This window comes from Balaenoptera physalus (genome assembly GCF_965194825.1).
Source record: "Balaenoptera physalus genome assembly, chromosome: 5".
NCBI classification, from domain to species: Eukaryota; Metazoa; Chordata; class Mammalia; order Artiodactyla; family Balaenopteridae; genus Balaenoptera; species Balaenoptera physalus.
In genome coordinates, this window is record NC_138884.1 from 84,850,961 (window position 1) to 84,861,698 (window position 10,738).

The 10,738-nt window shown below is 37.3% G+C and overlaps 1 long non-coding RNA gene across 2 annotated transcripts in view; it reads left to right on the plus strand.

The window, feature by feature from the left end:
- LOC309662005 overlaps positions 1-9,663 on the plus strand; it is a 33,315-nt gene extending 23,652 nt beyond the window's left edge. The window contains exons 3-4 of one of the 2 annotated variants that reach the window (XR_014264413.1): positions 543-660; positions 2,132-9,663. This is a non-coding gene — a long non-coding RNA (uncharacterized lncRNA). Of the gene's footprint in view, positions 1-542 lie in introns of both variants that reach the window. The other variant, XR_014264412.1, reaches the window with a different exon arrangement.
- Positions 9,664-10,738: the final 1,075 nt, after the last annotated feature.

Genomic DNA, 10,738 nt, shown 5'->3' on the forward strand with positions numbered 1-10,738 from the left:
TTTTCAGGCCACCTTGTTTTACTAGGGTTATAAATTAGTACAAAAATGGATACTTTCAGGTAACCAACTGTGTCATCCCAGGATTACATTACAACATGGATATAGAGTTGACAGGTCTTACCCAACTTTGACATTCTTGTACCCTGGGGGTGAGTGGGTGTTTAACAAAGTTTGTCTTTTTTTATTGAAATATAGTTGATTTACAGTGTAGTATTAGTTTCAGGTATATAGCAAAGTGATTCAGATATATCTATATATAGATATATCTATATCTATCTATCTATCTATATATCTGTCTATATACCTATATCTATATCTATATATTTTCTTTTAGATTCTTTTCCATTACAGGTTATTACAAGATATTGAGTATAGTTCCCTGTGCTATATTGTTGTTTTTTAAATGATGAAAACAGGAGCCAGTGTGTTTGTTTTCTGATGACTATAATCCAACAGGAACTTTACCACTCTAACATATATAATGTTTAGTGTTGGCTTTCTTTACTGTAAGCTCTGCTGACTTTTGATGGTTTATGTTGCAGGACAAATGACCCAGTGCAGAAGAGCCTTAAAAGCTAAGGAGCTCTCTCCTTCAGGACCGAGGATGACTTCAGTTCCAGGGATGCTACAGGCCAGTTTATAAGCAACTAAATACTAGCTGTAGGTACTTTTGGTACCTTATACACTAGTAATAGAGTTCAACAAAATGTTTTCTGCACTAAAGTTTCGTAGATACTACAATTCTTAAAAAGGTTTTGAAACAGTGCATAATCATGCCAGAGTAGATGGGTTATCCTGGGGTAACCAACAACCCCTCAAGTCCCAGTGGCTTAAAACAGCAGTGGTTTACTACCTGCTCACACTACATGTCCAAAGAAGGTCAGAGGGAGGCTCTGCTCACTATAGTTCCTCAAGGATCCGGGCTGAAGGAGGTATCACCTGGACATGAGCAAAAGGCATATTAGTTCTTAAAGTTTCCACTTGGCACTGACACACATCATTTCCACTCATGTTTCACTGGACAAAGCAAGGCATACGGTGATACTTGATTTAAAAGGAGGGTGGGAAATGTAGTTCCACCATATTCCCAGGAGGAGGACAGCTGGAATATTTGTGGACAGGCCTAATGTCTACCACACCCTGAGTGGCAGATGGGTGTCTAAAAGCAAAGCAATTCTGGTTATTGGAACCATTCCAACTTAGTAGCATAGAAAAGGGACCGCAATGTCAGTTGGTCAGACTTTGGAGATGGGTGGCAGGTTCTCAAATGTCTTTCCTCTGCTTCATTATATTCTTGCCAGGTTATCTACTATCTGATATTCTATGTTCACTTTTCCTGTAAGAACTATATGGTGATTTGACGGCACTCTAAAATTTCTTCTATTTCAATATTCTTTTACAATAACTTCTGAACAATTACAGTTGCTAATGAGTTCTCTAATCTAGATTCTACCTTCACTTTTGATCTGTTTCCACCCACATCTGGGATTTTTTTTTTTTGACTTTTTAAAAAAAATTTATTTATTTTATTTATTTTTGGCTGTGTTGGGTCTTCGTTTCTGTGCGAGGGCTTTCTCTAGTTGTGGCAAGTGGGGGCCACTCTTCATCGCGCTGCGTGGGACTCTCACTATCGCGGCCTCTCTTGTTGCGCAGCACAGGCTCCAGACGCGCAGGCTCAGTAGTTGTGGCTCACGGGCCTAGTTGCTCCGCGGCATGTGGGATCTTCCCAGACCAGGGCTCGAACCCGTGTCCCCTGCATTAGCAGGCAGACTCTCAACCACTGCGCCACCAGGGAAGCCCCACATCTGGGACTTTTTATTTATTTTTTTAAGTAACCTCTGGCCAGAGAATTGCATAGAACTCAGTTCTGCCACTCATTTGTGTACATTTAGGTAAATTACTTAACCTACATCTCCAAGGCTCAACTGCCTTACCTATGTAGTCAAATAATAATTGTTCTTACCTCCTAGGGTATATTGAGTATTAAATGAGGTGATATTTGTAAATACTACCTAATATGGATATTAGCTAAATCTGACAAAATGCTTATTAGATGCCAGCACCTTAGTGACCCACTTAATTTTCATAACAACTTTATGAGGTAAATATTATTATTACCCTCATTTTACAGATGAGGAAATTGAGGCACAGAGAGTTAAATAACTTGCCCAGAGACACATAACCAGTAAGTGGTGGATCAGAAAGGCAACACCAGACAGTCTGTGCCAAAGAGCATCGTCTTAACCTCTGTGTTCAGTGGAGTGGGACATAGTAAATGCTCATTTTTATTTTATGAATATTATTATTATCATTTGTCTAAAATGAAGCCCTACAGTTTTCTCATGGAAAAAAGTTAAAACCTCTTCTTTCTTGAAAAATATGATATTTGGTAAAAATGCATGAATTCTTCTTTTTTTTTTTTTTTAATAAATTTATTTATTTATTTATTTTTGGCTGTGTTGGGTCTTCGTTGCTGCAAGCGGTCTTCCTCCAGTTGCGGCGAGCGGGGGCCACTCCTCCCTGCGGTGCGCAGGCTTCTCACTGCGGTGGCCTCTCCTGTTGCGGAGCACGGGCTCCAGGCGCGCAGGCTTCAGTAGTTGTGGCTCGCGGGCCCCAGAGCGTAGGCTCAGCAGTCGTGGCCCACGGGCCCAGTTGCTCCGCAGCACGTGGGATCCCCCCGGACCAGGGCTCGAACCCGTGTCCCCCGCACCGGCAGGCAAACTCCCAAGCACTGCTGCGCCACCAGGGAAGCCCATGAATTCTTCTAATATTATTTAATGAAAAATAAACCCTAAGAGACACAGTGGCATCTGTCTTGGTCTCTCCTGGTCTGTCTTGGCCTCTCTCTCTCTCTCCCCCTCTCCCCCCTTTCTCTTGGATCACTTGCTCTAGGGGAATCGAGTGGCCATGTCCCATGTCATGAAGATACTCAGGCTGCTCACATGAGGAGGAACTCAAGTCTCTGGCCAACATCCAGGTAGACACTGAGGACTGCCAAAAATCACGTGAGCAAGTGTGGAAGCAGATTTTCCCCAGTCCAGCTTTCAGATGACTGCAGTCCCAGCTAACAGCTTGACTGCGATCTCATGAGAGAATCCAGCTAAGACGCACCCAGATGCTTTCCCCACAGAAATGGTGAGACAAGAAATGTTTGTGATTTTCAGCTGCATGGGGTAATTTGTTACACAGCAATTCATAACTAAAACAGATATTGGTACCTGGAAATGGGGTGCTGCTATAATAAAAACTTAAAATGTGGGAGTGGCTTTTTAAAGAAATTGTTTTAAGTCCTTTACTTTTCTATATAAATTTCATATTTGCTTGTTAATTTCTTGTTCTTTTTTAAAAAATTTATTTAGGCTGATCTGGGTCTTAGTTGCGGTATGCGGGATCTTTAGTTGCGGCATGCAAACTTAGTTGCGGCATGCATGCGGGATCTAGTTCCCCGACCAGGGATCAATCCTGGGCCCCCTGCATGGAAGTGTGAAGTCTTACCCACTAGACTACTAGGGAAGTCCCTTGTCAATTTCTTTATATAAGTATGCTTGGATTTCGGCTGGGATTGCATTGAATCTATAGAACAACATAGGGACCATTGCCACCTTACCAAATTGATTCCTCCAATCCACAAATATGGTATATCTCTTCATTTAATTATAAGGTTTTCTTTAACTTTTCTTTGCAGTATTTTGTAGTTTTAGGCATATAGCTTTTACACATCTCTCATCATTTTTATTCCTGATTTTGTATGCTATTATAAATGTTTTTAAAACTTTCGATCATCACCGGTAAATAGAAATACAAGTTTTTTGATGCTACCATAATTTTTTAAAAATTTCAGTTGCTCATTGCTTGTAAATAGAAATTCAGTTTTTGTGTGTGTGAGCATTGGCCTTGTATCCTGTGACTCTTTTACATTTCCTTTTTGGTTCTAGTAGCTTCATTATAGATTCAATTGGATTAGCTATATAAATCATCATGTCATTTGCAAATAAAGACAGTTTTACTTCTTTCTAATCTGAATTCCTTTAATATGTTTAACACATACAAACACACACACAGGTACAACAACATGTGTATGTGCAGCTGGATGCAATTTGCTATAATTTTGTTAAGAGATTTTATACCTACATTCTCTGCAGTTCTCTTTTCTTGTCTGTGTTTATCTGGTTTGGTATCAGAATGATTCTGGCTTCATAAAATGAGTTAGGAAGTTTTTCCTCCTTTTCTATTTTATGAAAAAGTTTATTTAGAAATTTTACTATTTCTTCTTTAAAAGTTTCATAAAATTCACCAGTGGCTTGAAGTTTTCAATTTCTTTAATGTATATAGGGCTTTTCAAGTTTTCTTTTTCTTCTTGGGTCAGTTTTGGCAATTTTTGTCTTTTAAGGAACTTGTCCATTTCACTCAGGACATCAAATTTATTAGCATAAAGTTGTTAATATTCTTTTATTAACTTGATATTGGTAATTTATAAATTTTATTTTTCTTTGATCAGTCTAACTAGAGGCTTACCAATGTTATTGATTTATTTCAAGGAACCAGCATTTATTTTCATTGATATTTTCTACTATTTTTTCAATTTCTATTTTATTAATACTGTTATTTCCTATCTCCTAGTTACCTTGGGCTTAATTTGTTGTTTTTTGTTGTTGTCATTTGTTTTGTTTTGTTTTAGCATGAAAGCTTAGATTATTGGTTTGAGTATTTTCCTTTTAAAAAAAGTATTTAATGCTATAAATATTCCTCTAAAGACTTAGCAGCATCCCACAAATTTTGATATTTTGTATTTGCATTCAAACTATTTTCTAATTTTTCCTGTTGTTTCTCCTTTGACTAATGGATTACTTAGGAGTGCATTGTTTAATTTTCAAATATTTGGGGATTTCCCAGATAGTCTATTAGCAATTTCTAGTTTAATTCTGTTATGATCAGAGAAAAAGCTTAGGATGATTTCAGTTTTTCATGTGTACTTGAAACCTTTGTGTATCTTGCTGTTGTTGGCCAGATTATTCTATAAATTTCAATTAAGCCAAGTTGGTGGCTAGAGTATTCAAATCTTTTTTAAAATAGAAGTATAGTCTATTTACAATGTTGTGTTAATTTCCAGATCTTTTATATCCTTTCTGATTTTTTGTCTACTTGTTTTACTCACTACTGAGAGAGGAGTGTTGAAGACTCCGTGTATAATTGTATATTTGTCTCTTTCTCTTTTCACTTCTATCAGTTTTTGCTTTGTGTATTTTTGGCCTTGGATTTTTAGGTGCATACACATCAAGATTGTTGTGTTACTGACAAATCAATCCATATCTCATTTTATAATGTCTGTCTTTAACCCTGGTAATTTTTCTTGTTCTGAAGTTACTTTATTTTATATAAATGTAACTATTCCTGCTTCTTCTGATGTCATAGACTGAATTGTGCCCCTACTCCCCAAATTTATATATTGAAGCACTAACCCCCAAGTACCTCAAAATGTGACTATATTTTGGAGATAGGGTCTTTAAAGAGGTAATTAAAGTTAAATAGAGTCATATGGTTGGGCTCCAATCTAACATGACTGGTGTTCTTATAAGAAGAGGAAGAGACACTAAGCCGATACTTGCACAGAGGAAAGGTCATGTGAGGACAAAAGAGAGAAGGAAGCGATCTGTAAGCCAAGGAGAGAGGCCTCAGGAGAAACCAACCCTGCTGGCAACTTGATCTTGAACTTCCAGTCTCCAGAACTGTGAGGAAAATAAATTTCTGATGTTTAAGCCACCCAGTCTGTGGTATTTTGTTATGGCAGCTTTAGAAAAATAATAACATTTGATTAGTGTTTTCATCATATATTTTCCCCAATATTTTAATTTACCTATATAATTATATTTAAATTGGCTTTCTTGTAGATAGCATATAATTGGGTCATCTATTTCTATAGCCAATTTGAGAATCATCGTCTTTTAATTAGAGTGTTTAGACCACTTACATTTAATATAATTATTAATATGGCTAGACAGGTCCACAATTTTATTATTTTTTTTGCTTGTTTCCTATGTTTTGTTCTTCCCTTCTTCCTTTCCTATATTCTTTTGGATTATTTAAATACTTTCAGTATTCTCTCTTACTTTATGTATTGTATTTTTAGCTATGTCTCTTTTTCTTTTAGTGGTTACTCTAGGGACTATTAAATGTAAGCAGTGTAAAACACTGGTTAAAAGAAAGAAATCTGTTTATTTTTTCTTTGTGACTTCCCTTGCAAATCTTAGGAGATTAATATAAATGAGGCACTGTCATCTTAAACCTCATTGGAATTGAGGTTAATAATCCTAACCACACTGGATTTATATAAACACAAGTCACTTTGACAAAGGCAATGTGCTTGACTGATTTTCTGCATCTCACTGACTTTTTTCAAGATCAAATCCAGGAAAAATAAAGTGAGAACAATAGACTTCCATGCAGGAGTTTTGTCTCAGCCAAAGTAGCATCAGATTTAAGACAATATAAAATGTCAAGTCATCTTACTAATATCATTCTCAAACTTGAAAAATTGCATGAGTTTTCCTGGGCTTAGAGTTTAGTAGATGTAGAGACTGTTTGTTAAAATAAGGAAGCTTAAATAAATGGAAAAATGTTATACATTTATGTATGAGATTATTCAACAGAGCAAAAATGTCAGTTCTCCTCAGATTAATCTATATGAAATATAATACTAATCAAAATTCTAAACATATTTCATCAAAATGATATATTTACTATAAATTTTATAAGGAAGATATATTGTGAATGACGGGTTATGGCAGATTTGATAAAGCAGAAGAAAGAAGAGAGGCTTACCCTAGCAGATATCAAGATATATAACAAAGGTACATTTCTAATTTAGTTCTTTTCTTACAATAAATAACATGTACATGATGATATTGTCTCCATCTCCTCAAAACTATTATATGATTCAATAATACAAAATTTGGGGACTTCCCTGGTGGCACAGTGGTTGAGAATTCGCCTGCCAATGCAGGGGGCACGGGTTCAAGCCCTGTTCCAGGAAGATCCCAAATGCCGTGGAGCAACTAAGCCCGTGCACCACAACTACTGAGCCTGCACTATAGAGCCCGCGAGCCACAACTACTGAGCCCATGCACCACAACTACTGAAGCCCGCGCACCTAGAGCCCGTGCTCTGCAACAAGAGAAGCCACCACAATGAGATGCCCGCACACAGCAACGAAGAGTAGCCCCCGCTCGCCACAACTAGAGAAAGCCCGCATGCAGCAATGAAGACCCAATGCAGCCAAAAATAAATAAATAATAATACAAAATTTGATGTAATTTCAATGAAACTAAATGTTTTTCTCTCAGTGATAACCTTCTAGACAGGATATGAAGCTAGAACAAAAAAGTAAAAAATGGTAGAATATCTGCCTGCTCCACCTTTCCAGTTTTTGGACTCTATCCTATTCCTCCACTTCTTGGGAACTTTTTTTGTTGTTGTTGAACTATAGTTGATTTACAATGTTTCAGGTGTACAGCACAGTATATAGTAGTGTGTATCTGTTAACTCCAAATTTCTAATTTATCCCTCCCCCACATCTTGGGCATTTTATTTCAAGATTATTGCTAGTGCACAGTGGAAGAAAATATATTGTATTTTATCATGTTTACTAATGTTGTGACTGATTTTTTTTCCCTTTTTAATTGAAGTATAGCTGACATACAATATTATGTTAGTTTCAGGTGTCTGTAACTTTGATTTTTAACTTCTATAATCTAAAGAACAATTATTACTTGCAAAGTCATTGTCTTGAAAACTATTTTCACGAGAAATCATAACTCATTTCATTAAAATAAAGACAGAAAATTCATCCTCAAAGAAAACTCATTTGTCTTCTAAGAACAGCATTTCAGAGATTCAAAGAAATTAGAGGTGGAAAAATCAATTAGAGCTAATCTACCAGCTTGTCAGAAAGGATTGCTTTCTACAAAATATATTCTAATTCTTTGTCCAGGTTAATTTTTAAATGTCTCAAGGGATGGAGCACTTGTTATATCCCTCTGAAGTCTTTCCTTTTATATAATTGACCTTCCCAAGAATCTTGTTTTTTTCTAATATCTAACCTCCATGTTAGTTATTAATTCTGTGCTATTGCTTTTAATTACACTTCTTTTTCCTGTAGTAATTCCTCTTCTCCCAAATTCTGTTTTTATACTCTCAGATATTTGTAAGAAGCTAGGCTTCATTTAAATTAATTACATATGTTTACTTATAATAAAAAATCTTTTACATCAAAGAGATCGTTAGGTCTTTTTCTCCATTTTCCCTTTTTGTCCTGTCTGTCTCTCTCTGACACTCTCCCCTCCTCCCTCCTTCCCTCCTTCCCTCCCTCCCTCCTTTCCTTCCTTTCTTCCTTCACTTACATTCTTTTTGTAGACAAGGCAATGGGGTGCTTAAAAGTGGAAGGTACTGGCAGGAACAAGTAGAGAAAGGAGAAGACAAATTTTTTGCTTGATCCAGAAGACTATCAATTCCTTTGCAAAGTAGCAATATAGTTCCTGTCTATCTATCTCTGTTATGACTGAAGCATTTTTCTCTTGTTAATGATTTCTGGTTCTTTTATAACCTCTTTTGTCTTTCAACTTTATTTCAGATTTCCCCCTTTCTATTTAATTATGTTTATATAAATTTAAAATTCAGTATTTTTCCAGATTGGATGGTATTATTTGTTTTACCCTTTGAACATGAAGGTGATGGGTTTCCTCCATTTACAAGATTTAAATTCTTGCCCTTATCTGTGCAGATGATTAATAGTGAGATATCAGGTACATTGGTACTCTGGACTAAAATTTCTACTGTCTGAAGATAAGCAAAACAAGGATTTTAGAAGGGGTGAGAGAATATCATATGGCCAGTGACGGAGATTGCCCTGAGCATAAGAACATAAATTCTTTGTAGCCAGGGTCAGTTCAATAAATGCCACAGTCTGCAGTAACAACTCTTGGTAACCTGGGGGAAAGGCAGACACAAAGAATGTGATGAATTTTATTGTGTGCTTATGTGCTAATAAATTGAGTTTCTGTCAATTCCTGTATAAAGTCCATGCATTATCATTGTTCAAGAACCATGGAATAAGTGTTTATAAAATTTACTAAATATATTTTTAATAGTGAAAATTTACAGAGAAATTTAATTAGCTTTCTCCTCTTACCAGGAAGCTGTCAGGGCTTTAAAACAAAACTTGTGGTGGAATTCCCTAGAAAAAGGACCATATACTACCTTTCACAGAGTCATAACATCTCATTAGGTAAGAGCCTAAGCTCTGGGACAAGACCGCCTTGCTCAAATTCTGCCTCTGTCTTTTAATAGCTGTGTGACCTTGGAAAAGTAACTTAACACCTCCGTGCCTGTTTCCCCTTATAAAATGGTGATACAGCCTAAGAAGAATTGAGTTATAAATTGAGAATAAACGGAGTTAAAATTGTAAAGTGCTTAGTACAGTACCTTAATCAAAGCTAATTTTCATTTTCTCTTTTCTTCATTCATTGAACAGATATTTATCAAGTGTCTTCTGTGTGATAAGGCCAGAAATAGGAGTTCACAGTATAGCAACAAAGAATCATACAACATCTAACTGTATGCAGGGGGTGCTACAAAAACAGATGTCAGGCTCTGGAATCAAGAAATGAGCAACTAACTGTTACTGAACCGAACTTGGGTCCACTCACCCACTGCACAGCAAAGCCAACTTACTGACACCCGGTTGTGTTAAAGGAAAGTACACCATTTATTTGTAGGGTGCCCAGCAAGAAGTGTGAGTGGCTCATGCTCAAAGGCCCCGAAATCCCCAGTGGCTTTCAGTGAGGGGTTCTTAAAGGCAAGAACTGGGGTGAGGGCTGCAGGGTGTGTGAGTTTTTTTCTATCTGGTTGGTGAAATAACAGGGTGAAGTTTCAGGAATCTTAATCATCAACCTGCTGGGTTCCAACCAGTCTGGGGTCTACCTACATGCTTATAGTCACCAGTCTCCACCTGGGTGGGTTGGGGACGGGGGCCTTAGTTCCTGTAGAACAACGTAAAGAGTGTCAGAGTGTTATGTATATCCCTTAAGGAGGAAGTAGGACTCTGTTTTCTTGCTGAATTATTGTCATTATATTTCTTGTTTAACTACTTTTACTTTGTTTCTGCACTCTCTCAATTCTCTAATTAGTAACTGCTTATGCCTATTCTTTGGAACTCAGGGAAGGCCTAGGAGACTAAAGCTTTTTTCTATAAACAAGAAACAGGTGACTCAGAGGGGCTTTTGTACCTGGGAGGGCCCTGCAGTGTCCTGCTTAGTTTCATAACATGTGTAGTACATTCAAGGAGGAATCTTGGTCTTTAAAGAAGAAGTATGATTTTGAAAAGTGCACAAGGTGAATGGATAAAGCAGGGAGTCTAAAGTAAATAGCATAAGCAAAGGCACAAAAGCATGGAAGTACATGATGTTTGCCAGTGAGTGATCAAGCATGGGTAACACATCAGGGGGTGGGAGAGTTGGGGAGGGGATAAGGCCCTCTTTCCATTTTTGGTGAATCCCCTATTGTATGACTTTGGGTTGTGGGAGGTCCTACCTCCCAATAGGGAATCTGAAGGGAGGCAAACGTTCCCTCTCTCTGCCTTCTGGCTGCTGAGGCATGGGCGTGTGACCTTAGATATTTCCACCTGTGAACTTGAATAGGGAGACTGTGATGCCACCAGTGGCATGGTGGTGTAGCTAGGATTTAA